The 27,448-nt window shown below is 46.1% G+C and overlaps 1 protein-coding gene and 1 pseudogene across 21 annotated transcripts in view; both read left to right on the top strand.

The window, feature by feature from the left end:
* The window catches only part of KALRN (kalirin RhoGEF kinase), a 637,031-nt gene that overhangs the window by 95,128 nt on the left and 514,455 nt on the right, over positions 1–27,448 (top strand). The gene's annotated exons all lie outside the window — the stretch shown is intronic.
* The window catches only part of LOC123802183 (drebrin-like protein pseudogene), a 29,945-nt pseudogene extending 2,497 nt beyond the window's left edge, over positions 1–27,448 (top strand).

The raw sequence follows: 27,448 nt of genomic DNA, 5'->3' as shown, positions 1-27,448 counted from the left end.
GGGCCATCTTGAATATTTCCTAGAACAGAGATTAAAGGGAGGTGCTATGGCTTGCTGGTACATTAGTGGTATCTACCCAGGAAGGAGGAGACAGTGAAATCCCTAGATATTTAATAGAGGGGCAGATAGTTCTCTGCACATCTCAGTATGATCTGGCAAAGGTTAGGTTGTTTACTCTGTTAAATAAGTAAAATTGTTAGAATTTTTTAAAAGATATTATTTATTTATTAAGAGAGAGGCAGCAAGAGAGGGAACACAAGCAGGTGGAGTGGGAGAGGGAGAAGCAGGCTTCCTGCTGAGCAGGGAGCCCGATGCGGGGCTCGATCCCAGAACGCTGGGATCATGACCTGAGCTGAAGGCAGACACTCAACAACTGAGCCACCCAGGAGCCCCATGTTAGAATTTTTTTTTTCTAAAGCTACTTGAAGACTAACGTCAGTTGTCTGGAAATCTACCTGGGGTACCTTGTTTCCCAGTGAAACTTTAAAGAAGAGTCTTTACCAATAATAGCAAGTGTTGGTGAGGATGTGGAGCTCCTGGAACTCTCTTTGCTGGTGGAGTGTATTTTGGTGCAGTCACTTTGAAAAAATTTAGGTGGTATCTATTACATATACCCCTGTAACCCTACAATTCTGCACCTGCATATACTCAACAGATATGAGGGTTTATTTTCATTAAAATATGTACAAGAACGTTCGTATCATCTTTATTCATAACAACCTCAAACTGGGAACGACCAGAATGTTTCTGTAAGCAGTAGAACGGATAAATACATTGTTGTATTGTTGCAACAGAGTGTTATATAGCAACGGGAAATAGCATACTATTGGCATACTAACAGCATGGAGGAATCTTAGAAACAGAATGTCAAGCAAACAAGCCAAATATAAAAGTATATATACTACACTCATTCATTTATATGAAGTTCAGGAACGAGTGAAACCTGGTGTGTGGGGTAGAGGTCAGATAAAGATTATTCTTGATTGGAAGGGGGCATGAGGGAAACTTTGGGTAGTTGTAAATGCTCTAAATCACCATCTGGATGGTAGTTACATCAGCACATACATATGCAAAGGTTTACCCAGCTCTTGCCTTATGATTTGTACACTTTACTGTGTTCAAGTTATACTTTAATAGGAAAGAAAAGAAAGAAAAAGGAGGTATTGCTGAAGTATGACACCGAGTAGTTTCCCCAGACCCCTGTATCTTCTCTTTGTCTGCAGGTTATCAATGCCCTTATGGCACTTGCCTCTGAAGCTTCTTGTGAATTTTATTTTATTTTTTATTATTTATTTGTTTGTTTGAGAGCGAGCATGCCACAAGCAGGTCGGGGGGGGGGGGATCTTGAGTAAGCTCCATGCCCAGCATGGAGCCCAACGTGGGGCTGGATCTCAAGACCCCTGAGGTAATGACCTGAACTGAAATCAAGAGTCAGATTCTTAACCCCTGAGTCACCCAGGTGCCCCTACTTCTTGTGAATTTTAGCTTGCTACTTCTCTCAACTTGCTCAGGAAAGAGATTGGGTCTGGAAGTCAGGAGGCTTCTGTTATAGTCTCTTTACCCCTCTTGCCAGCTGTTAACTTATGGGTAAGTTCAACAGGGGAGTCTATGAAATAGGTATTTCAATCCCTCCTTCACCTTTAACTCTGAGGGTTTAGTGAACATCATGTTAGATTCAAGGTCAAAGAATTTTAGGAAAAATCAAAAGGGTCACCCAAATACCAAGATGATTATTATACTTGAACTTGAGGGAATTGGTACTAGCTACTGAGTTGAATCATGTGAAGTACTGCCATCAATGACCATGTTGTGACTTCAAACGATTGGGCAGTGATTTATGAATCATTTTGGTACTCAGCCTGGGGTAGTCAGTAGCACATAAGGGTGACTTATGTGTAGGGAAATATGGTGACTACAGAAACAGCCAGTGCCAAGAGGTCTGAGGGTCTAGGAGACACACTGATCAGCATCAGGGGTTCAGGATGATGGTTTTTTTCAAGGTGACACCTTTGGACCATTGTGGCTAAGTGAACAGTGCTCTGCTTAGACCATCCAGGTCTAGTTCTGGCTCTTCTACGAAATGGCTACGTGATCTGAGATATCATCTCACTTCTCTGGGCCTTAGTTTTCTCATCTGTAAAATGGGGCCCTAGATGTCTTCGGTTCTTCTCAGCTTTAACTTCCAATGTTTCTTCCTCATACAGCTAACTCTCAGTTCTTTCTTTCTTTTTTTTATTATAATAATATATTTTTTATTATATGTTAGTCACCATACAGTACATCCCTGGTTTTTGATGTAAAGTTCCATGATTCATTAGTTGCGTATACAACCCAGTGCAGTTATTTCTGTATATGTATTATGTGGTCACTTTTAAATCCTGAACTGACTTTCTCTTTTCATGTGGCTGTTTTCTATCATTCCTAGTCTTTGTGTTCAGGAAAGGTAGATTCATTTTTGAACAAATAGATCCTTCACAACTCTGCTGTGAAAAATCATGGTGTCTCCTAACAATAATGTTCATTATTCTGGGTCATTGATTATCCATCATTTTGATTATTCAGTATCTCTTTCCACCATTAGTGCAGATGACTAAGTGCTGCTGAATGACACAACTGTTGCCCTGTCCTGCCTGCCTCCCTCTGCTCCATTGGAGTCCCAGCCTGGCAAATTGATCATGTTCTGGTTTTGGCCATGTTTTCCTAAGGGTTGTGAGGGCAGCTCCATCAGTGCTTCCGGGGTCCAGGATCTGGCACCTGAGCCAGTGACAGTACTGGTGTGAGGAGGAGAAAGCCAGAGGGGAAGAGAGCTGCCAGCACTGGGGAGGTGAGCACTGAGGTGTAGCACGACACACTTGTGGGCTTCTTGCCCAGCCTGAGCCTTTTAAGGCTGAATGAAAATGCAGAGCCAAGGAGAAAATACCTCATTCTCCACAGGCCAGCCTGGGCAGAGGTCTTATTTTGCACGTGGCAGGACTTGGGGAAGGATGAGGAGGGGTGATGGGGCCAGGAGAGGGTGACTTGGCAGTGTCTGGGAAGGAATCAGGCCCTAGTGTTACTGCTCAGGGAACTGGAGAAAAGCTGCATGGCACCTTTATTTTTCCTGTTCCTTCATGACTGTTTCTGCAGGGATTTTTCTTCCTGTCTCATGTTCCAGATTCTTCTGTGGGGGTTCTGTGGGTCAGGGGCAGGAAACTAGGCCAGGCCTTGGCCTCTGAAGACACTGTTTCTCCCCTGGCAGCCCACCACCTCTTTGGAGAATAGTCCTGGTTCCTACTTTTGGGGTGTCTGAACCCTTTTCTCTGAAGTTTTGTCCCTTCTTCTCTCTGTGTGCCCTCTGCCACTCCCTTACTTGGTGTGGGAGTTTGCTTTCTTTCTTCCTTTCTTTCTTTTTTTAAAAAAGATTTTATTTATTCATTTGACACAGACACAGAGAAAGTACAACAGGGGGAGAGGCAGGCAGAGGGAGAGGGAGAAGCAGACTTCCCACTGAGCAAGGAGTCTGATGTGATGCGGAGCTTGATCCCAGGACCCTGAGATCATGACCCAAGCCTAAGGCAGACACTTAACTGACTGAGCCACCCAGGCTTCCCTGGAGTTTGCTTTCTGAAGCCACTTAGAGATGCTGGCATACTGACCGCTTCCTTGCCCACTCCCACCTGAAGTGGACCTCCCTTCAAGCAGGCCCCCTTAGGGGACTCAGGCCAGGGATGCCACCTATGATCAAACAATGTGGGCTCTGCATTCTGGGAACTGTTTTTCAGTGTGGTGCTGCAGATTTCTTTTTTTCTTCTTTTCTGAATTATCCTTAATGGTGACAAAACCTTGTCCTTTGAATGTTAATTTGATTTTTGGAAAGAGCCCAGCTTCATTTGGGGAAATCTAGGGAAAGAGAGAATCAAATCTGGGCAAGCTGAGTGATTATGGTTTTAGTATTAAAAAAAAAAAAACCCAAAAAACAAAAAACCAAGGTTTGCCTACAAAGTAATGACACAATTTGCCTATTGTTTATTTTAAAATGACAGAGAAGATTCTCAAGAGGAGACCAAAAAATTTTTTCAGCATCTGCTGGGATAAGCATAGAGCCCAAGGAGGCAGCTACGAGGAAGTCCCCCATTTCTCTGTTCAGTTCGGGAGGGTTGTGGGTTGCTTGTGTGTCTGCAGCATTTAGGAGACCCAGGACACTCTCTGTGACTGCACACTCATTCCTGTGCCTTGTGGGGAGGGAGGGTGGACTAGTTTGGGGCTATTGCCAAGTCCCCGATAAGCCTGAATTCAGATGTTGCTGGGGAGGGAGATTGAATAATGAGAGGATCTGCATCAGGAAGCACCGCCTGGTGTGGAGAGAGCTCACCCGAGCCAGTGGACCTGCCTGGAACCACAGGCAAAAAGAGCTTGAAAAGAGTGGGAATAGGACAATGTGTTCCTTGTGTAATTCCAATGGCCTTTGTAAAGTTGTTTTAAAGAGCTGTTCTTTGAAAAGAGTTGAGGATGTTAGAGCTGGGGTCTGGGCTATGAGCGGCCCTCTGGGGACAGTCTGGTTCCCAAGGACTCAGGCTGTTTTTCAGAACACGGACTGAAAACACTGGGGACGTCAAGATGGCTGCTAGAGAGAGCTCTTGCCCAAAGCTGTGAACAGCCAGCAGGTTTTTCCTTCGTGGCTGGGGTCCTCGATGATGAACTGATAGAGGGGACATTCTAAATACATCTGTCTAATTGCCGAGCTCAGAGTCAGCAAGGGGCCTCGTCTGGGGAGGGGAGAGAACTGATGCAGACTGGGCATCTGCTATATACCAGGCATTTATATACATCATCCCATGTAAGATGGACATTATGATCCCCATTTTATAGATGAGAAAACAGAGGCACATATAGTGAAGCCACTTCCTCTGATCTCCTCACTGCCTTCTCCCTTCTCATTGCACACTTGTTCAATCTTTGCACTCCGCACATTGCATTATGATTATTTGTCCACTCCTAGAGATTCTAAGGGAATTGGTCTGGGATAGGACTAGGCTTTGGTAATATTTTAAAAGCTCCCTAGATGATTTTAATGTGCAGCTAGGGACAAGAACTGCTGGTCTAGATTGTAGGTTTTTCATTTTTGTGTATCCCCAGGGTCTAGATCAGTGGTCCTCAAATTCGAGTGTGTATCAGAATCAGTTGGAAAGTTTGTTAAAACACAAGTTGCTGGCCCCACTCTCAGAGTTTCTGATTCAGCAGGTCTGGGGTTGGCCCATGAATTTGCATTTCTAACAAGTTCCCAGGTGCTGCTGTTGCTGCTGGTCTGAGCACCATACTATAAGAGCCCCTGACCCCTTGGAACAAGAGTAGGCACTCAGTAGATGCTGACTAAATTGGGCCCATCACCAAATTGTCCAAGGATTTGAACCCCGGCTTGCCTGGTAGCAAAGCCCACCCTCTTACCATGATTCTAGGCCCACTGTCAGGAAGCCTGGGAGGACAAATGGGGTGGCCCTTATGTTGCTTAACCTTTAGGAGGAGGGTAGAACTCATTGGTCTTTGGAGTTTCCTCATAGGGAGAGACAATACCAGTTTCCTGCCAGGAAACCTAGTGGTTGTTGCATGTTCAGAAATTCTGGGTAGAGGTTCAAGGCTGCTAAGAGGTCCTAGAATCCTAACCCAGGACACAGACTGCTGGTGCAAGGTATGACCTGACAAAAGATGGCCATGGATGTACATGTCCCAAAGTGTTTGTTATAAAGCTGGTGATGCTGCTTTAACATCACACCTTGTCTGTGCTCCACAGGAAATTCAGGAGATGGTTTAGTGATGTCAGAGTTTGGGGAGTGGAGTCCTGAGCCATCCTGAGTAGGGGAAAAGGCTCGTGGTGTGGGGCAGCTGTGACAGTTTGGGTAACTGGAATCGGAAAGGATATTTCAGGTCTGGGCAAGAATGGGGTGTTTAGAGGGGGAGGAGGAGAGCTATGTTGGCAAATGCAGCAGGGGATGTAGGGGTTCCATTCTCCTTCTGGAGGGATGTCTTGGATACCTGGAGACTTAAGTCGCCAGGTTTTATTGAACAATGAATGATTTTTAGAAGTCCACCCTAAAACAAATCTTCACTTAAGTGCCTGCTGTGTGCACAACACTGTTCTAAATGCCATGTGGGGCCTCCAAAAAATAAATGATAAAATGTGGAGTATGACCTGTCACATAATTGGTGCAGATAGGTCTTCAAGAGTTGGGGGAGCAGTCCTTTGGGTTGTGTGGCTGGGGAAGGCTTTGGGAAGGCTGAGGCCAATGGTCCTGCAGGCCGAGTGAGTGTGAGATGGGTAGTGATAATGGACTGAGTGATGTTGGGTGTGGCTGCTAATGTGTGGGTAGTTCAGGCTAAGTACAATGGATTTTTGTGGGAAGCAATGGTGAGGATGTGGATGGAAAGGGGAAATGAATGTAAGATACTTGTTCTGGATTGTTGTTCCATCCCTCCCTCAAAGAATGAAAACTGGGACTGTTGGGGATCCTTCTGGGGACCCCTATCTTCTGGCAGTAGGACTGCTGGTACTGACTACTTCTTAGAAGTCTTTCTCCAAGGAGTCCTCACACATAAAATTTCATTTTGTTTTTTCTTTTCTTTTCTGGAAATATTGGAGGTTGGAAGGAGGAGAGGAAAGCCCCCCTCCACTACTTTTTGTAGATGGGAGGACTGGGATCTAGGGAAGGGAATGAACTAAAAATGATGCTCTGGGTGTGGGTTGGATGCAGGGCGTGGCAGATGGACATCTGAATGGAATGGTGTCTGCTTAGGGCAGGGATGGAAGGCACAGTCTTCCCTGAACAGCACTGGGACATGGATGCTTGATCCTAGCATTGTCTGTTGTGTAATTTGTGTTTTTATGGGTCTGGGAGGAAGTCTGGAAAATGAGAGAGGTCAGGGTGGTGGTGACGCAGGGACTATGGGGCTAGTCATGGCTGCAAACCTGAGCCAGAATGAACTGGTGCTGCAGGAGGCCTACATGGGAGTGGTCACTGATAAGTTCCCGACTGACTGGGCTCTCTTTAACCATGAGGGTAACAGCAATGACATCCATGTGGCCGGCACTGGGGAGGGTGCCTGGAGGAGACAGTGGAGGAGCTCAGCAGTGGGAAGCTGATGTACACTTTCTGCAGGGTGAAGAATCCCAAGTCTGGCCTGCCCAAGTTTGTCCTCATCAACTGGACAGGTGAGGGTGTAAATTATGTGCAGAAGGGAGTGTGCACCAAGCATGTCATCATTATGGCCAGCTTTCTGAAGGGGGTCTGTGTGACTATCAACGCAAGGACCAAGGAACACATGGAGCCTGAGTGCCTCATGCAGAAGGTGGTCAGGGCCTCCGGTGCCAACCGTGCCTTCCACAGGGAGAGCAGCTGTTTCTAGGACATGGGCCCCTAGGCCCCAGTGGGCTCTGTGTACCAGAAGACCAATGCCATATCTGAGATCAAAAGGGTTGGCAGAGACCGCTTCTGGGCCAAAGCAGAGAAGGAGGAGGAGAACCGCAGGCTGGAGGAGAAGCGGTGGGCAGAGGAGGAGTGGCAGCCGCCGGAGCAGAAGCACTGGGAGCAGCAGCTGCGAGAGGCCTCCCGCCCGGAGTAGTGCTATTAGGAGGAGCAGGGCAGTGAGGCTGGACCCCAGAGGAAGTGTGAGCAGCAGGAAGTGGTTTCAAGGAACACAGAAGAGCTTGAGTCTGCTTGTCAGCAGCCAACACATACATGGGAGATCTTCAAGCAGAAGGAGAGGGCCATGTCCACCACATCTGTCTCCAGCCCTAGCCAGGCAAACCGAGGGGTCCCTTCCTGCAGAAGCAGCCCACCCAAGAAAAGACCCACCTCAACTGAGCACTGCCCTAAGCCTTCTCAAGGCCCAGGGCAGATCTCCGCTAGGAGCCAGCACCCAGCACTCTTGTGTGTCTGGCGCAGACGGGAGAGGAGGCCCCAGAGCAGGAGACTGTCTATGAGCAGGCCCTGATGCTGCAAGCAGTGAGATGCTGGCTCTGAGCACGTGACCCACTACCCAGAGCTGAGTGGGAAAAGGCTCTGTGCCTGGGCCCTACCAGGCAGTCGAGGATACCAAGATCTCCTTCCACCCCGAGAACCTCATCACTGCCATTGAGGTTGTCCATGAGGGCTGGTGGCAGGCTACGGGCCAGATAGCCGCTTTGGCATGTTTCCTGCCAACTCTGTGGAGCTCACTGAGTGAGGACCCTCCACTGCTGGCTACACTGAGGCCGTCCTTCCCTTCCCTCCCCAGACAGGTCTACTTATTTCTGGGAGAGGTGGTGTGCATGGCATGAGAGCCATATGGCACTCATCCAGGAATGGGACCCCCCCAAAGAAGATAAACCCTTGGGCTTCCTCAGACTTGGATGGCTCAGCCCGTGTCACCATAAATGCAGGGATACCCTGGTGATTCCTAAACATGCTTCTGGCAGCTCCCAGCCAGCTCCCAACCAGCCTGGCCTTTAACCCCAACAGAGGACGCCTAGCCAAGCCCTGCCCATGGCCAGCCCCTCAGCGACCTCTGCCTGAGGAGAATGGCACTGCCAAGCTGGGTGGTCTGAGCAGGGCCATTTGCTTTTTCTTTCTTTTCCTCTTGGCCCTAAAGAGTGTTGACTATGGCTATCAGTGACCCTTGGGAACAGTGTTTAGCAGAGTTTATGACTGAAGTCAGAGTGGGTCATGATAGTTTGGGCAGCAGATCACCTTTCTGGATCCTGTTCTGTGCTCCTTGTTCCCTGCCCCTCTGCCTGGGCTGTGGACTGTGGGCACTGGGGACAGGGATGACCAAGCCCCCATCTGAGTATACGAAGGAAGGTATTAAAACATCAGCAAACATGTGTCCTTTCATGTGGCGAGCCCTCTTCTGCTGGCCCTGGCGTGGGCTCTCAGCTGATTCTGGTTCAGGAAAAGTAACCTGAGCAGTCTGTGCCTCTTGTCCTGCACTATTTCTGTCCCAATCCACCTGTGTCTGCTTTCAGAGTGAGGATTGCCTGACACAGGCCCTAGATGTGATCTGCCCTGTTGTGGCCTGAATGCCACCTTGTGGAAACAAACCCCTCTCCTGGGTGTCTCTGGGGTGTGTATGCATGGATGTACCCTCAGACCTTAGGCCAACAATTAGCCACCTGAAAGAGGCATAAATGTTAAGATGTGGGAAAAAAAGAAGAAAAAAAAAGAAAGAAAAGAAGGGAATTCAGAGCAGTCCTAACCAGAGCATAAGTTCCCAGACATCTCTTAGTGGCCTCAGCAGGTTGGCATTGCAGGGTTCACAGGGCCTGTCCTGGGTGCTGTGCCCTGGTGCTGTGGTTCCAGAAGTCCCCTCCCACAGTTCACGTCGCTTGTACCTTTCCAGTCTTCTCTCTGCCTCCATGCCCACCTCTGGGCCCAGTGGGAAATGAACAATCAATTGCAAAGTCCTCTCTCCTTGCTGGGTTGTCTGCTAGACAGTGACTTAGGTGGTCTGGAGGGACCCCCTTACTCCACCCCCGCCCCTGTCAAAACCAGTCATGGCTCCCCTAACTTTGAAGTCTGTCAGATCTGACTAAAAGAGGAGAGGGAGGTGTCTGTGCTCTACTCCTCAGGGGTATAACCCATGAGTATTTATACCAAAGGGGAGTGTTCTGTTGCCTTGGCAACTTTCTTGCATGGGTTCTGGTGCTCAGAATATCTGATGAATCTCAGCGTTTCACGCTCAGTGGGGAGAGGTGGAGGAGCAGATGAAAGGGAATAGTTCAATGATCAGGGCCAGGGCCAAAGATGAGAAGGGTGGCTAAGACAGCATATAGCAGAACCTGCGGAGGTCACAGAGAATTCCTCCAGTTCTTCCCTGTCTGCCATCTCTCCTTCCACCTTTCCCCATGTAGTCATATCTTCCCCTTCTGTGATGCTCCTGGGGCCTCTTGGTTCTATGCATCACCAGCATGAACGGGGCTGGGGAGGGGCCCGCATAGGCAGAGTGAACACTGGGTGTTCACTGCTGGGTGCTGTAGGGAAGTGGTGGATACAAAGGGAGGAAGAGTCAAGGACCGATGTGTGGCTCTTCATCATGGCATTGGTCCCTAGAGAGCTCCCCATTTGTTGGGGGAGAGCATGGCATCTCTGCTGGAAGGAAAGGGAAGACGACGGGGTGAGGGGGCCCAAAGGTTAGGAGGGTGGTGTTCTCTGATGTTGTTCACCTAGGTCTGTATCATGGTGCCTACAATACAGATGTAGGGTGGCAGAACGAGTTCATTGCAAAGACATCTCGGGCAAGGGCAGGGTCAGGGAGGATGCTAGATGGCCTGTAGCAGGAGGGGCTGGAGAAGCTGGCCCCGAGGAGGAGAGTCCCTGTGTGGCAGAGAAGCTCTCTCCTCTTGGGTTCTATCCATGGGTCCTTTTCTGGTGGTGATGCAGTCCTCTGTGAAAATGCCTCCTTGGATACAGGAGGACCAGAGTAGTGAGGAAGCAGAGGGCCCTGAGACTGACAGCATTCCTTTCCAGTTGTTCTTTGGAGAAAATTGGCTGAATGGATGTTTGTGTGTCAAAGTCCAGGAGTCAATGTTGAGTAAGTGGATCTTCCTCAGAAACCCCACCGAGTGCCAGGTTTCTCTGGCTTCCATGGTATCATTCTCTTGAGCCAGTACTTTGGCCAGCATTTTAATGCATTGACTGCCTCTATTACGTCTGTAACTTACTATGTACTGGCCAGGTGCGAGGCCCTGTGTGGTAGAGACTCTTTGGAACCAGTCCTTCCCGCTTTGCTGAGAACTGCTGGGCAGTGGTCCCTCTGCCTTATTAGGGACAAGGGGGTAAGTGCACAGAGGAGCAAGGCAGAGTCTGGGTCACAGTTAGAAGGCAAATGAGAATGGTTACACTAGGGCGCCTGGGCTTCCCTCCACAGGGGTTTCAAGGAGGGTGTAGGCATTGGCCTTTAATCTGCTGAGGAAGGAGGTAGAACCTTGGGGTTTGGATGTTAGGAGATCATGGGTCAACTTTGAAGGAACAATGTTGGGAGAGTGGGAGGGGGGAGAGGAAAGCAGAGCTGAGAGTTTCCGCGTTATCTGGAAGTGCTTCCTGGCTCCCGCCTCAGTCTCTCCTGGTGCACCTTGATCCCTTTTATTTTGGTTCTATGGGCAGTGGAGATGGCTTTTCTATGGTGCTTTGCAATGCCCTTCTAGTACTGGGAAGTGCAGGGAGGTACCACCTTGCTCACTCTCATGTTACACCCCAGGGTCCCACACTGTCACCTGGTAAGTCCAGCCAGCAGGTTCTCTTTTAGGACCCTTCTCATTCAGCTCCCCGGTGAAGCTGTGAGCTTGCTTTTTCAGGACCCTTTGCCCACTGGTTTCTGACTCACTTCAACCTCCCGAAAGAGGATCTGTGATCTCAGCTCCAAAACGACCCCCTCCTCCTCTCCAAAGCACCAAAACTCTTGCTAGCCTAGGCAGCTGATCCATTAATGTACATTGTATAACTTATGATTGACTGGTAACAGCTCCATGGGCTTTCCTCATGGGCAAGTTTGACATTTAAAAGAAGCATGTTAAACTAAAGAAGTAGACCTTTAATGGTAGAATTTCAACTGCTGTTGACAATCAGATGGAGTTGATATTTTGGGAGCCCTGGGCTGCATTTACAGAAGAGTAGTTATAGCCCCCTTTACTGTATTATCTGTCAGACTTTATCATGAGGATGGAATTCAGTTTGTGGTGCCCCAAACCCAGCTTCGGGGGAAACGTGATCAGTATTTGGCTGGTAGAAGGGGAAACTGACATTTTTTGTGCTGTCCCAGAGCATATAACTAGGCCTTCCGAGTAGATACCAATGGAAAAACTATCACTGAGAACTGAATGGGAATGCAAAGGCCTGCTCTCAGGTAGGGGTGAAGGGAACTAACATGTGACTGATGCCACCTGTATGCCCTACACTATGCCAGGTGCCTGACACTAAGATACTTGTCTTACTCACTTTTCAGATGGGTTGAGCAATCTGTCCATGCACACTCAGGTGGAACAGCTGCCATTCATGCCCAGGTCTTTCTGACTTCAAAGTCTTATCCCATGTCTCTATACCAAGGAGCTGAGTGAGGTCCCCTGTGATTTTCTGTCCCTGGCAAGGCTGGTGATCCCTCGCTAGAGACAGAGAGAAGTCCAGCTTAGAGAGGGAAGTGTACTAGATTCTTTTGGGCCTGACCCTATTTGAGAGCTTCTCTGGCTCTATTGATGGGAATAATTAAATGTTGGTTCAGGGATTCTGTTTCCAGTCTCCTTGTGACTTCTCTTAGTAGGGCATACAGTTCCTAACCCACAGAGCAGCTGACTTGGGGGGCTTAAGGAGCAGTGGAGGGTTGTCTCACCCAGGGTGATGAGTGACCCCTCCTGCCCTCCCCTAGTCTCAGGTTTCCTTTTCCCGAGTTTGTGATTCATGATTTTTGCACTTGAATATCCTGGAGAAACCTTAGACAAAATGTCTAATAGGAAGCTGATTAACTTCATCATCACCCTCCCCCCCAGTTTTATTTTTTTGCTGGGCTTCTCTAGTTCTGAATATGGGATTCTCATTCTCTTGGTTTGAAGTTAGGTTAATTTTGATTCCCCCTTCTCCTGGTCCCCAGTCACTGTAACTTTTCTGTTCATCCTTAAAATACCCGGGAGATTAGTCCGTCCTTGCCATCCGCAGTGCCACTGCCTAGTTGGGACCCTTGTACATCCCATGCCTATCAGTCCCTTCCCTGGTTCTCTGAGCACTGCTGTCTTCCTTTTCTTAAACTCCTTTTTGGCCATTTCTTTCCTCGGCCCAAGCATGGCCGTAGTTTTTCATAGCCTTCTGGTAAAGGATTGGACCCTTCACTCCCTGTTGTCTCACCCAACCCAACTGGTCGATAGTGTTTCCCACCAGCTCTTTCTTCTAAATGAAGTGCCTTTCCTGCCTTTTCTCCTATGGATGAGATTTTTCCTGCCCCACAGGCCCTCACCTGTCTCCCCTCTCCCCTCCCATCCTCCCCCTGAATCCTTTAAAGCCTACCTCCAGTCCCCTTCCTGCACAGAAGCCCCAGCGCCCAGCCAGATCAGAAGCAGCACTTCCCCCACTTAAACTGTGCTATGATTTATTTTTGTATGCCTACTTTGGCAATTTTTGTAATATTTCACTAATTGTTAATTTTCACATTTTATCGCCCTGGTTGCAAATTAATTCAGGGCACAGACTGTTTAATATACTGTTTTCTTTTCCATAGCATTTAGCGCAATGCAGGGTGTGGGCTAGGGACTGCCAGGTTCTCCTTCTTTCTGCTCACCACACCCTCCTCACACTCACAGCCCTGTCCTCATCCCCAGGAACCACCCCTTGTTAATCCTGGCCGTTTTTCAGCCCGCCAGTGTCTTTGCCCCTGTCGCTTCCTGCAGTCCTTCTCCTGCCCCATTCTGCTGTAAGCCTTACCATCTTGGAGAAGCAGTGCAATCCAATGCAAAGTGCACAGGCCATGGAGCCAGGTGGGTCTGTGTTTGAATCCTACATCTGTTATTTGTGGCTGTGTGGGGGTGAGTAAGTTACTTAACCTCCTTGAGGCTGGGCTTCTTCAAGTCTGAAAATGGGGAAATGATTCTTTATGGTCAGGTAAGGGTGCATGAGAGGCCCTCAATCAAAATTAGACTCCCTCCCCCACTGCATCCTCAATCCCTCCCTCTTCCATACAGCGCTTCCTGAGCATTCCATTTGATACTCAATTCTGCTGTCTCTGCAGTCCTTTTGCATTTATAGTATCAGGGACTCAGCCATATCGGAACTGCTCATTTTAGAGATCCAGAGACTGAGGCCCAGAGAGCCTCGCTGCAGGCTGCACAGAGCCCATGGACAGCCGAGCCAGGTCTAACACTTGGGCCTGAGTCCCCACAGGTGTCTGTCAGCACCACGCTATCCTCTGCATGCCCTGACTCACCAGTGTGAGGTCTTTGTCAGCCCCACAGCATCCTGCACCTTGCAGAAGGAACATGGAGGAGGGGCTTCATAAATACTTGTTGATGCTCTGTGTATGCCTATACATCTTACTCCCCCACTGGACATGTGTTCCCCCCGGCAGGAAGCATGAGGGGCTTTATGCTGTCCTTTGTATTCAGTACAGACCTGGATTTAATACTGGTAGGTTAACTTCAGGCCCAAGAACAAGGGTTTTTGCAGCTGGGCAGGAGGCCCTCTTTCTGAGGTTCCTGGGGCTGTCCCTGCAATATTGGGGCTACCTCTGGTGAGCGTGATTCTGTGCAGTGCCCAGTTGTGAGCTGCTCCAGGGGAGATGCCTGTGTGTGCAGCAGTGGTGCTCGCTGTGCACCGCTTTCCCTCTCATTCAGTACTCTTGGGCCTCCCCTCCCCCATTTCTCCTCCCCCCACCCACTCCCTGTGCCATGCTGCTGCTCTGCCTGCTCTGGCTAAGAATATATCATCCTGGTTGCATAGCAACATGTTTGGTTTCCTTTACTTCTTCTCCTCCTCCCACAAAACTGCCTGAGCTCTAAATTTAAGGTAGTGTGTCAGGAGATGCCACTACCCCACAAACGTCTCTGAACCCCAGCATTGTTTCCCCTATAGCTACTAGCTTTATGAGGACAGAAGCTGAATACTTTGTTCACTATCCCCAACACCTAGTACACTTCTTGGCGTATAGTAGGTGTTCAGTAAATATCCATTGGATAATGAGTGAATGAATCATTTTCTCAGAATCCCTACAGTTGAGAGGTGCTTCTCGGACTGGGAAATGTTATTACTGACTCTGGGATGGTCTTTAATTGACCACTCTTGGCTGGATGCCTTCCTCTTTTTCTCCAGCCACCTAAGAAATGGATGGAGGAAAAGAAGGCACATATTTCTTCATATTCCATTAGCATGGGATGGCGACTATGTTTCCTCTTTCTTTTCTGGAAGCTGGTGATTCAGTCGATCCACATGATTTATAGAGCCCAGTGAGATACCAGTGTAATGGGGCTTCATGAATTCTGCCTTGGGAAGCTCATGGTCTATGGGGTTGGGGATAGATCACTCTTTCTGGTGACAGGAGTGCAAGGTAAGCTTTGAAGTCACATAATACTAGGTTTGAATCCCAGCTCCATTAATTGCAAGTTGTGTGACCGTGGGCGGGTCGCTTAACTTAGCTCATGGATTGTAAGATTTATATGAGAAAAACCATGAATAGAATCTAACAGAGTGTCAGGAAGCAGGGGTGCCCATATTAGTGCAAATTTTCTTTTCCCCTTTTAGTGAGAAGACAGAAATATACCAGAAAATGCCTGTCAGTGCTAGTGATGGGATGCCATCAATATGTAGGCCTGCAGAGAAGGAGGAACTCAGGAAGTACCTGCTTTTTGGGGCCAGAGGGAGTGCTCTCCCTGGAGCTAATGTATTTCCTTTTTATTTTTCCCTAGTTTAAAAAAATAAGTGTTGGATTTTACAATTGACTTCCCGGCTACCCTATGTTCATCTCTTTCCAAACATCCCCATGTAGCATTCTGAATTGACTCAGTGTAAGCCTTGAGGGGAGAGTGGAAGGTTTAGGGTCCAGAGGGAGGATGAAAGTTCAGTGGCTCCTCTGGGGTCATGGAAATAAGCTGGAGAAGAGGAGGCTGGGGAGAGGCCACTGTTCAGCTAAAAATAGCATCAGTAGTGGCAGCAGGTGAGAGAGCAGCCAGGGGTCAGAAGCTAGGGCAGCCCCAGGCACACATTCCCGGCAGAGAACTTGGAGTTTGGCTAGCTCTTCCCTGCCCCTTGGGATGGGGTGGTGGACAGTGCCTCATCGCGTGTGTTGCCTGTGCCTGCCTACAGTGGGCAGCCAGCATCTCATGTCCCCTTCCAGGTCGGCACATCACATTGCTTCCTCTTCTTCCTGTGCACTTCACACCCTGCCCCCACTCCCTTCCATCCTCTCCTTCTAGAGCAGTGCAACAGCAACATCCATTTACTAGACTTTTTACAAACCAGTCACTTTGTACTAAGTGTTCTTAGGTTTCTGTGCTCTGGAAGTCTGTTGTCTGAGATAGCATCCTGGACCCGTGGACAGCCAGAAACAATCGAAGAGCAACCATTAAATAAACACAAAATAGATGAGATAACATGTTCCCATCCTGTATGAGTTGAGGCCAGTGGTATTTGTGGGGGCCTTCTGGGTGTGTATTTGAGAAAGCTCAAGAGTTTCCTGCTTGAAAAAGGTAAGGATGAGCTACGTTCGTGATTTCCTAGCACCAGTGATCCAGAAACAAGCCTGCCTCCCACCAGCAAGAGAATGGAAGAGGAGTGCTTTCTGGCTGGAGTTTCAGACTGGACCTTGGGAGGAGATGCACACTGGAGGTGAGGAGTCTAAGGAGACAGGAGTCAAACTGTCTCCACATTTGCTGCAGACTCATTCTGATATTTGGATACATCATTGGATTTGAATCCAATTGGATCAAATTAGATTGATCAATGGATTGCTCCATTGATTGAGCCATTCACCCACTTAACAAAATTTAAGGAACATCTGCTAAGTACCAGCATGGATATGAGGGCATTCAAAGTCAGTGTTTTTTTACCCTAGCTGCACACTGGAATTACTTATGGCATCTGAAAAATGCTGATGCTCAGGTTTCACTCCAGAACAATTACATTACAAAAAACAAAACAAAACAAAACAAAATAAAAAAAAACAAACTCTGGGTCTGAAAGGCAGTCCTGGGTATTAAAGTTCCCCCAGGTGATTCCACTGTGCAGCCTGGAGAGAAAACCACTGGTCTAAGTGAGCTCGAGGCTCCTTCCTATAACACTGCCACTCATTGCCCCTTTCTGCCTTTGCCTCCTGAGTGGTGGGATTGAAAATGTGACCTGTAGCCGCTGAGATACAGCCGGCACTCTCTGGCCAGCTCACACAAATGTTTATTGAGCAGCTATCATGGGCCCAGAGTTAGAGAGACACAGAGGGGAGAATAACAGTGTCCCCTGGAAATAAATTAATAGAAGCACTCCATATCCTAGACTGTTTATCTGGTGAGCCAGCACCAGCTTTTCTGATGAATGGGATTTTCTGTGATTTATTCTGCGTTGTTCCTCAGTGGAAGAGAAACAGTGACGGTATCTGGTGCATCTCAGTTAAATGGAGTTAAAGCAGGTGGTGAAAAAGACCCCCGCACAAATAGATGGAGGACAGGCAAGTAGGGCGGGATGCTAAAGGGACAGAATGTGTTCATTGGGCAGGTTTTCACAAATGTGCTATCAAGTTGTCTAAATCATGAAAATGTAGGAGTAACTAATATGGCTATTTCATATTTGGATTATCAGCAAGGGTTTGAGCCCCTGTGAACCATCTGTCTGACCCTAGGCATACTGGAGTGACCTTGGCATTCAGAGAACATGCAATCTAGCTGGGGAGTTTAAGTTGACAAGAAAAGTAGAGATTATAGGTACTTAGTTGTGTTTTGTGACTAATGTCATCAGGAGCTTGGAGAAAGGAGGTACCAGGAAGGCACTACCTGAGGTGCAGTCCGTGGCCCAGCTCTGCCAACTGTTTGTTATCAGTCGGTAAGGAGAAGTAGAGAAAGTGAAAGGAAGCACTGATAAACTTTTATAGCAATTTTCCAGAGTAATTTTGTCTGAATCTAAAATTTTTTAAAAAGGGACTTACATTTGTTTTTAAAATTGCATTTCTCTAGTAATTCATTTTTATCATATTTTATGAAAGTACCAGTCTGTGACAGATTGGAATCAAAAAATGAAAGAAAAAACAAAAACCAAACTGGTCCTTTACTGCAGATGGTTGAAAGAGCATTGGATGGAGTAGCTGGAAATTTGAGATGTCATTGCAAACTGGAGAGGTACCAGCAAGCGGGAGAGTGGTGGGACTTCTATTCGATGTTACAATGGGATTCAAAGCCAAATCTACTGGACTCTGAAGCCACTGCTCTTTATACTGTTTGGTATTCACAACATACCATCTCTAGCAGACCCCAAACCTGTCATATTCATGGGTAGATTTCAGAGCTATATCTCATATGTTTCAAATCCAGAGATGTCAGTTCCCCATTCTGCAGAAAAGCCTGCCCAGACGGCACATGTTTCTACCATTGCTGATGACCTTTCTGTAGCAGAGTCAGACTGAAGCATTCGAACCACTGTCACACTGGACAGCTAATTGCCCCTAGTCCTGGTTCCCGCCCGGCCGACTTTGTTTTCCCAGTGCCTCCAAGTGCATGATCCTGAAGGTATGAACACTGTCTGTAGGCTTGGGTCTAGTTTCCAGCTTGCCCAATGTCTAATAACCCTAGCCGAACTATTTTCAAGTCTTTGGATTGTGTTCTCATTGTCATAAGCAGGCTTGGAGGAGAGCCAGGAGACCTCATGGTATAGGAGACAGAGCACTGTGCCTGATTGTACTTCGTCTTTGCTGTGTGTCTTACCATTGCTGGGGCTGTAAGGAGTCCCTTCACTGTCTGAGCCTTAGTTCTTTCATGAGCAAAAAGGGGATAGTAATAATTCCCCTCTTTTCTTTTTAGGATGAGCAAGAGACTTATATTACTATCTAGGAAACTTTATAAACCACGGGCATTGTACAAATTTAAGTTTGGTGGGCGAAAGAGAATGATCCCATCTCCTGGAAAAGCTTTCCTCCAAAAGGGGTGGAAGCCCGCACACATGTTCTAGGTAGGAAACCATGAGCTCCTTCTGGCCTGCCAGGTTTTGTTTCACTAGAGCAAGCTTGGTCTCTGTCCCACCCCGCCACCCCCACCCGAATAGCATGGCTGTGTTTCTTGGCTTGGATTACTGAGATAATTGCTCCCAATCTTCCCTTTCCAGTGAGCACGAGCCTGTTAGACCTGAACGATAGCCACTGGCTGAAGCCTTCTGAACACTCCGATTGGGTAGACTGTGTTCGGCTCAGCTGAATTTGCTTGCTGGCTATGTAAATATTAGGGTTGTTAATCTTTATTAGAGGGTGTTAGCCAAGAAAAATTGCATTTTTAAAAACCCATATATTAACATGGGAAAAAAGTAAAAGTAAATCAAGCAAAATTTAACAATTCTGATGTCCTAAAAGCTTCCAATGAAGACTAAAAAAGGCCTCAAGTGTGTATTTGTTCAATAAATAAGACTGTGGCTTCCAATTCTTTTTGAAAGTGGGGCATAGATCTTAAATAAAAAAAGCCAGTTTTCATTTTAGAACAGAAAAATCAACAATAAGAAAGTATCAATTTCACTGTCATTTAATGGGTTTGGATTTTAAGTTAATTTTCATGGATTCTTTTCCCCACATAGACTTTTTGTCTTAAATTTAATTTGCATTTATGTTTTCATGTTGTAAACTTTTTACTGAAGTATAACATTCATCCAGAAAAGTACACAAATCCTAAACTCAGTGAATTTTTACCTAGTGAACACACTTGCATTAACTAGCATATGGATCAAGAAACAGAACGTTACTCCAGGTCATTGGGCCCCCAGTGTCCCTTTCCATTTTACCAGTCCCTCCCTTCAAGGCTAATCTCCAGGGTGACTTCCAGTACCTTAAGATTAGTTTGCCTGTTTTGAAACTTTACATAAATGGAATCTTCAAGTATATAACTATTTTGTGTCTCTCTTCTTTTCTCCAACGTTACATGTGTGAGATTAATCCCTGCTGAGTGTAGCAATTACCTGTCACTTTCATTGCTGTATAATAGTTTACTGTATATATATATACTGCAATTTATTCTATCCATTTTACTGTATAAGGTACTTGAGTATTTGAGTTTTTTCCAGTTTGGAGCTGTTATGAATAAAGCTGCTGTGTACACTTTTGTGTAGGTCTATTGATGAATACATGCACCCAGTATTGTGGAGTATATATTTAAGAGAGTAATTACCAGGCTATAGGGTATGAGTATGTTTAGCTTTAGTTAAATCCTGCCAAATAGTTTTCCAAAGTAGTTGTAACAATTTACATCTCCACTAGCAGGGAAGATTCTTCTAGTTGTTCCACATCTTTGCTAACAGTTGGTATTATTTGTCTTTTCTATTTTAGCTCTTCTGGTAGGTATGTGGTGGTGCCACATTTTGGATGGGTTTTGTTTTGTTGTATTTGTAGTTCCTGGATGGTGAATGAAGTCAAGAATATTTTCATATGTTTATTGACCATTTGGATGCTGTCTTTTGTAAAGTGAATCTTTGGATGTTTTGCCTTATCTTTGCTATTGAATTGTCTGAATTTTTCTTACTGAGTTGTGGAAGTTCTTTATATATTCTGGATATGAATCCTTTGATAAATGTATTGCGAATATATCCTTCTAGTCTATGGTTTGCCTCTTCATGCTCTTCATGGTGTATTTTGATGAATATACATTAATAATTTTAATGTCTGGTCTATAAAATATTTTCTTTTATGGTTAGTGGTTTTTGTGTCCTGTTTAAGAAAGCTGTGTCTACTCTAAATTTCATACTGAAAAAAACTTTACTGTTTTACTTTTTACACTTAGATCAGTAATGTATTTGAAAATGCTTTTCCTATGTGGTGAGGGAAAGATTCTCTTGTTTTTTTTCTTCCTGTTTTGCTATCCAGTTGGCTTAGAGTCATTTGTTGAAAAGACCATCCTTTCCCCACAGCACTGTAGTGTCATCTTTGTCATAAACCAAGTGACCATATATGTGTGGGTCTGTTTCCATGTATTAAAATTTGGAGGTGCCGCCAAGTAATTGGTATGAGATTGAGTTTGATTGTATTGAATAAGTGGCTAGCTAAATCCTTGACACAGGCATGGATGACTATGAGAGGCCCAGAAATTTTCCAGATATAAAACCCACTGACTCAGACTGTATTTAGATATGCTTCTTCAAATAAAGTATCTCTAATAGAATCCAGGTGTGTTGGTTAACTGTCCTCTCTTTTGGAAGGTGGATATGTCATAAGAAATGGAATTTAAAGGAATGCAATACCTAGTTTCAAACGTAATTTCTCAAAAGATTCAACTGAAAACAATCATTACTTTATCTAATGCTAGTTCTCCTCATAAGGGCACACCTTCTCTGAAAACAGGCTTAACTGGTGGTTATTCTTGGGGTTCATCACATGTGCCTGATCCAAGTGCTCAGGAATTAGACACCCAGAGACTTTAACTGTTCATTCATTTCAATGACTCTGTGGAGGGCCGTTTGTGTCCAGCCACTTCCAGCAACCTGAAATCTTTTAGTTTTTCTAAGACCCTAAGACAGCTGGGCAAGGGGTGCTGCTAAGGGGTATTTCTTCAAATAGATGAATACCCCTTTTCCAAGAGTCCCACCCAACTTGGACTATGAGGACATTGAGTCTCTGGTAGATCCCCAACCCATCCATATAACACAGCTCCTTTCCATCAGTGGTACCCAGGGTGGTTGATGAAGTGGGATCCTCTTTCCAGGGGACATGAACCGGTCCAGGTACCTTTAAGCTTAGAAAGTTACCCCTTATTCCCATTTCCCTCTCTTGCAGCTGACCTGGCAGTCTGAGCCACCATGAATGGGAAATATTGTTCAGTAAACAATGGAGCAGTAGTTTCTTTGTAAGTTTCCATGTGGTCAACACGTACAGTTGAGCATCTTCTGCATACCAGCACTCAAAATCTATTCCCAGCCCTTGAGGGCTTAGTTTACTTCTGACTGTGTTAAGTGACAGTCTCTGCTTAAACTTGAGGCCTGACAAAACCTTTCTGATGTTTGATCACCTGACCTCACCTCTCACCCATCTCTCTTCCCTGCCATGGCCAGATTCAGTGGAGTATTTGGTGATGAATCTTACCTTTCTGTCCCTATATTGTACCCCCTTTGTACCTCCATTGTTACCTGAACTAATCTATGGCCTGTAAACTAGGGTGACTTCAACTTGGATAGCAGTTTTTATACAGTAACATCCAAACTGGGCATCTGCTGATCCCTTGGTTGGCCCACCCAAGTTCTTAAGTATCTTGAGATGCTGGTCTGATGCTCCAGGGTCCGCCACTTCACTGTGTCTTTGTCAAGAGAGAATGGATTATTTTTCCATATAATGTCATTGATATGTTGGGATCTTGGGCTCCTTCTATGGCAAAAGGTCTAGCAGTAACATGGATTAGGACTGTGGTATAGTGTCTCATAACTGTTGTGTCTTGTTTCAGTCAGCAAACAGTCCCAGTTACCACAAGTCTTTGCCACCCCAGATGTTGTATAGCTTTGATCTCATCCACCCACTTTCTCTGTGTGTGAGCACAGAATGGCTGGAGGTTTTATTTTAGGCTCTTTAACTTCGGTTCTTTTAAAATGGGCAATAAAAAAGGAGTCTTCTGTTTTGTTTGTTTAAAAAAATTTTTTTTACTAATCTTTGCACATTAAAAAACCATTGTATATAATAGAATAACAGACTTTAGAATCCAGAGATATTAGATATCATCAGTTCAATCTTCTCATGACTAAATAATATTGTGAGATTTCTTTCCCTGGAGATATTTTTAAATGTCTTTTACAATCACAGGAAGTCAGAGTTGGAAGAGAACTGAGAACTGTGTGAGGCCAGCAATCTCATTCTACAGATGAGGAGCCTGAGACCCTGAGGACGCAAGTGGCTGGATCACGGTGCTGTGATAAGATCCCGGGTCTCTAGACTCTGCAATCCGGGGGTCTTCGCTTGTATAGCCAAGGCTGCTTCTTACTTTCAATTTTGCTTCATTATTGTTACCCAGGGACAGCTGGGAATTTCTCACAGAATCTGTGAATGTGCTTGTCATGAGACATTAATCTGTGCCAGAATTTAAGGTAACATAGAAATAGCCAAAATGTACTTTGGGCAAGAGCCATGAATCCCAGTGGGAGTGGGCTGGGATAAGTAGTTATGTTAATAAAACCTTTCCACATCAAAAGTGTGAGTCAGATTCAATATATGAATACCATCAAGAAGCTACACACAGAGGGAGTTTAATTTTAGTACAAATAAATCACCTGTTTGCATCTCTTTTCAGAAATAAAGGGGGTGGAAGTTGTTATGTCTTTCAAATTAGATTGATTACTAAAAAAGGGAGAACAATCTGGAGGACGGTTATTTTCCTGTGGACTCCTGTCCTGTGTACCATCTATTTTTAGTGACGCTTGAACTTCCAGTTTAAAAGCAGGTGGAAATGGAGAGTGTGCCTTTACTCCCCTTTACCTTAGCTGCATTCAGGAAATTCCATGCCTGCCCCTTTCCCCTGCAGGCACCTGCCACAGCTCTTTTCTGAGGCATATTTCTCTGGGCTGGTCTACAGTCCAGCAAGGATGGTGGTGGATGTGGGGCCAGAGGAAGCCTCCTGTGATGGCGTACAAAGCTTTTCTTAAGGAGAAGGGAAGCCAAAGGAGTCAGCCGTCCTCCTGATACTTTGAGCTCCCCTCTTCTGCTCATATTTCTCTAAGAAGCCCTCAGGGAAGAAAAGAGGCTAAGAGATGTACCTTGTGGAGTTCAGAAATTATTCTGCCCACCGTATTCTGGTTTGCTCCTGCCCCTTCAATGTCACCTCCACCTCTCCCTCTGATCTTTAAGGTCCCCAGCAGGGGAGTTTGTGGGTGAATGGAGAGGAGGGAGTGGGTGGGGGTTTGTTACAACCTCCCCTGGACTTTGTGTCTAATGACAGTAAGGACCCTGTTAGAGGGAGTCTTATGGGGAAGGCAGTCCACTCTTCTTGGGAAGCTCCCCATCTAATCAGAGACACTAATCACTTATATGGTGTTCTGTGCTGCAAAATAGTGCCTAAGCTGGGGTCACTTTGTTACCTCCTGGATGCTAGCACCAGTCCTAGGGAAGTACAACAATGGGAAGAAACAGGATCTGAGCTGAGATGCTGATTCTGCCCTCTCTGGACAGGCCATTGTCCATAAGAGGCGTTCATGTGTTGATTTGCAAAGCACTCCTGAGCTTCCCTTCAGGGATTTGTGTCTGAAGGGGATCTCCATTCCTGGAATTTACTGAAAGCTCTGCCTGACATGCCCTCTGCAACTCATCATGTTAATGGGGAGGGAGGGCTGGAAGCCAGCCAGGTGCCCTACCCCCAGCCATGTCAGGATGGCTGTATTGATTGAGTGTCTGATGGAAGGTTACTGCAATGGACAGGGATTCACTGATAGTGGAGGAATAAAGCTCTGGCCTCAAAGCCTATCTTCTTAACTGGGCTCTCAGCCAGGGCTTCCTTGCCAACTCTCTACTCCTCCCAGTCCATCTTGCACACCCAACTAGATCTGGCTTCCCTGAACACCACTTAGTCAAGCTCCCCAATTGCTTAGAAAACCTTAATGGGTCTTCTTGGCCTGGACTCAAGGCCCTATAGAATCAGGTGCACATCCATAAACAGTAGTCTTCCCAGCTTTATCACTGATCCAACCCACTCTCTGCAGCAAAGCCCATTGTGTAGTCAGATGTGTTCTGTTCACAGTCCCCAGAAAACACCAGGCTTATTTGTCCCTTCGTGCCTTTTCCCAGTTTGTCCCGTGTCGTTTGCTGCTCCATCTGCACACATCTACTCCATCCTTCGGTATTTGACTCTCTTACTTTGCCTGCTCATTTAGCTATGCAGTAGCTCACTTCTCTTATGTGCTCTAAGCCCCTTGAGGGGAGGAACCCCATAGCCCCCAACACAATGCTGAATGTGAGACGGGCACACATTGCTTCTTGGGTGAATGTGGAGAGATGGATACTTGAAATAATGAACTCTCTCTGGGCAACTTACTATTATTTCCTTCTTGACCTGGTGTCCATGCACCCATTTTAGTTTTTTATTTTTATTTTTTTATTTAAATTAAATTAGCCAACATATAGTAAATCATTAGTTCCAGATGCAGTGTTCAATAATTCATCAGTTGTGTAGAACACCCAGCCATGTGCCCATTTCAAAGTGAGGTTTGGAGATGTTTAATGGGGTAAGGGGAATGGAGGCAGATGCCTCAGAAAGGTTTCTAACAAAGTGGCCAAGAACAGGATTGGAATGGAGCAGCTGCTAAAGACAAAAACAAAAACTCCAAAGAAAACAAGAAATTGGATTTAACACATCTTAAAGATGTAAGATAGGTGTATAGGGTGGAATAAGTGTCCTCTGAAAGGTCATGTCTACCTGAAACCTCAGAATATGACCTTATTTGGAAATCGGGTCTTTGCAGATGTCATTAGTTAAGGTAAGGTGGGGTCATACTGGATTAGGGTGGGCTCTAAATCCAATGGACGACATCCTTGTAAGAGCAGAGGACACAGAAGAGAAGGCCATGCAAAGGTGGAGGCAGGGATGAGTGAGATAGCTACCAGACCGGGAATGCCAGGGATTGCCAGGAGCTATAGAAATTAAGAAGAGGCAAGCAAGGATTCTTCCCTAGAGCCTTAGGTGGGAGCATGGCAGTGCTGACACCTTGATTTTGGACTTCTGGTCCGAACTGTGAGAGAATCATTTCTGGTTTTCTGTCTTTTTGTTTTGTTTTGTTTTCTTTGTTTTTCTTTTCTCTTGTTTTAAGCCATCTAGTTTGTGGTAATTTGTTGTGGCAGCCCTAGGAAATCAATACAGCGAGTCCAGTCATGGGCAAAGCCATCCCTATAAGGTGTAGCAAGGGGAAATCACACTAGGCAGGGTCTGTTTGTTGCTTCCATTTTCATGCAGGAGAAATCTGCTTAAAATGATCATCAGGAATAGGGGAGATGTTTGTTGGGAAGAGGGCACGGGGAGGGTTTTATTATGGTAATCTTGTGAAAAAGTGGATGGAGTGTGGGTTTGTTTTGATGCCAGGGAAGAAGGAGAGGAGAGAAAATGCTAAACTACCCAAGTTGGCTTTTGTAACGAGTACCCTGTGCCATGTAGTATATGAGACTGCCTTCTCTTTATGGGCCCTCAGGCAGCTCTGGCTCTCCCTCCTCAAAGCAGTGAAAATCACATAAAGTAGAGGGTGGGACAAGAGACAGCTCTGCCCTTGGAGGATGTCCTTAGGTGTTACTTCCGTGGACCTTTCTCATCTACCTCCTCAGTGTTAGACGTGATGAGGTGCAGTGGGATGTGCATGGGAAGCCTTGCCCATTTCATCTGCTGTCACTGTTCTATTTGAGCAAGTCTGTCCCCTCTCAGAAACTTGCTCTTCTCCTTTTGCAGAAGATATGTAAGTTGATGTGTGCGTGGAAGACAAACGCTTTGTAAATCTTAGAATGCTATATAATATTGTATCTTAGAGTTCTCCCCAAGACTGAACAGGAAGACAGACAGATTCCTCGTGCTTTGGGGTCTGGGGTGGCTCACGGTCTGTGTGAAAAATAACGCAGTTTTCAGTATGGGCTGATACTGAAAGATTCTGGATAGGGATGGTGGTGATGGCTGTACAACAACAAATGTACTTAATGCCACTGGACTGTGTGTACACTTAAAAATAGTTAAAATGCTAAATTTTATGTTATGGATATTTTACCACACACACACACACACACACACACACACACAAATCACAAGCACCTCCCACAAAAAACAAAGCGATGCAAATACTGGACAAAGCTGACATTCAAGTCAGTTTGACACTCTGGGTGTGATAGGCCAATTATTACACTTCGTGGTGAATGCTCATATTTACAGTCATTATGAGGAATGAGCCCTGTTTAGCAGGACTCAACTAACACAATGGGTTATTGTTATTACTTTTGGATGGCTCTAGAAATTCCCATGGGAGTGGGTAAATTAGATCGCAGTAACTGGAATCGGGATGAACTGTAAACTGTACTTAACAACATGGGATCTGGCTCTACCTCTGCCCCAAGGTTATGCTCCCACCTCAGCACTGTCCTTTCCTCTTTCTGCTTGCCCTTTGGTACCCAGTTTGTTGTTTATCCCAGGAGGTCGGGGTGCAAGTGGGTTTACAGCTACTGCACGGAAACGTGAGAGTCCCATGTGGCTTCAGGCACTTGACCAAAAATGTCCCATGCCATCACAGACCCTGGTCCTCTGGCCCAGACTTTGCTCCTGGAAGCCAGGGCTAGTTGCACACCTCCCAGAACATTTCATTCTGCTGGCCTTGTGGGCTTCCACATCAAAGCCTGAGAGGATTACCTCCCAATTTTCTCCTCTTCCTAGTCAGAGCTGCTTCCGAAGATCAAAACCACAGGCATAAATACCGCCCGACGGCCTCTTAGTTTCTGAGGGGTCCCGCATAGGCTGAGGGCCCAGAGAATAACTCGGAAAGTGGCTGAGAGATGGACATCTTCTGGACTGAGAAGTTCTTTCATTGTAGCACAAAATAAAATGTTTACATTTTCATGTTCCAATACTGAAACCTGTATTGTGCCTCCTGTAAGTTATCTCCGAAAATGGTGCGAAACACTGTTTAATGTAGAAGTGTCCATGGTGCCAGATGATTTTGAGTCCCGCACAGAGCCAGGCAGAGCTCTCAGATGGAACGGCTGCACCTGCCTCTGCCTTCAAGGCAGGCGGCTGCCGTCCTGAGAGGGGGCTGGGGATAGGGAAAATCCGTGCCTTCCTTGTGGGCTTCTTCTTGTTGAATTT

The sequence above is a fragment of the Ursus americanus genome, chromosome 4 (genome assembly GCF_024610735.1).
Source record: "Ursus americanus isolate L20-20 chromosome 4, mUrsAme1.1.p, whole genome shotgun sequence".
NCBI lineage: Eukaryota > Metazoa > Chordata > Mammalia > Carnivora > Ursidae > Ursus > Ursus americanus.
The sequence above is the reverse complement of the archived record's forward strand: the minus strand, read 5'-3'. Positions and strand labels throughout refer to the sequence as shown.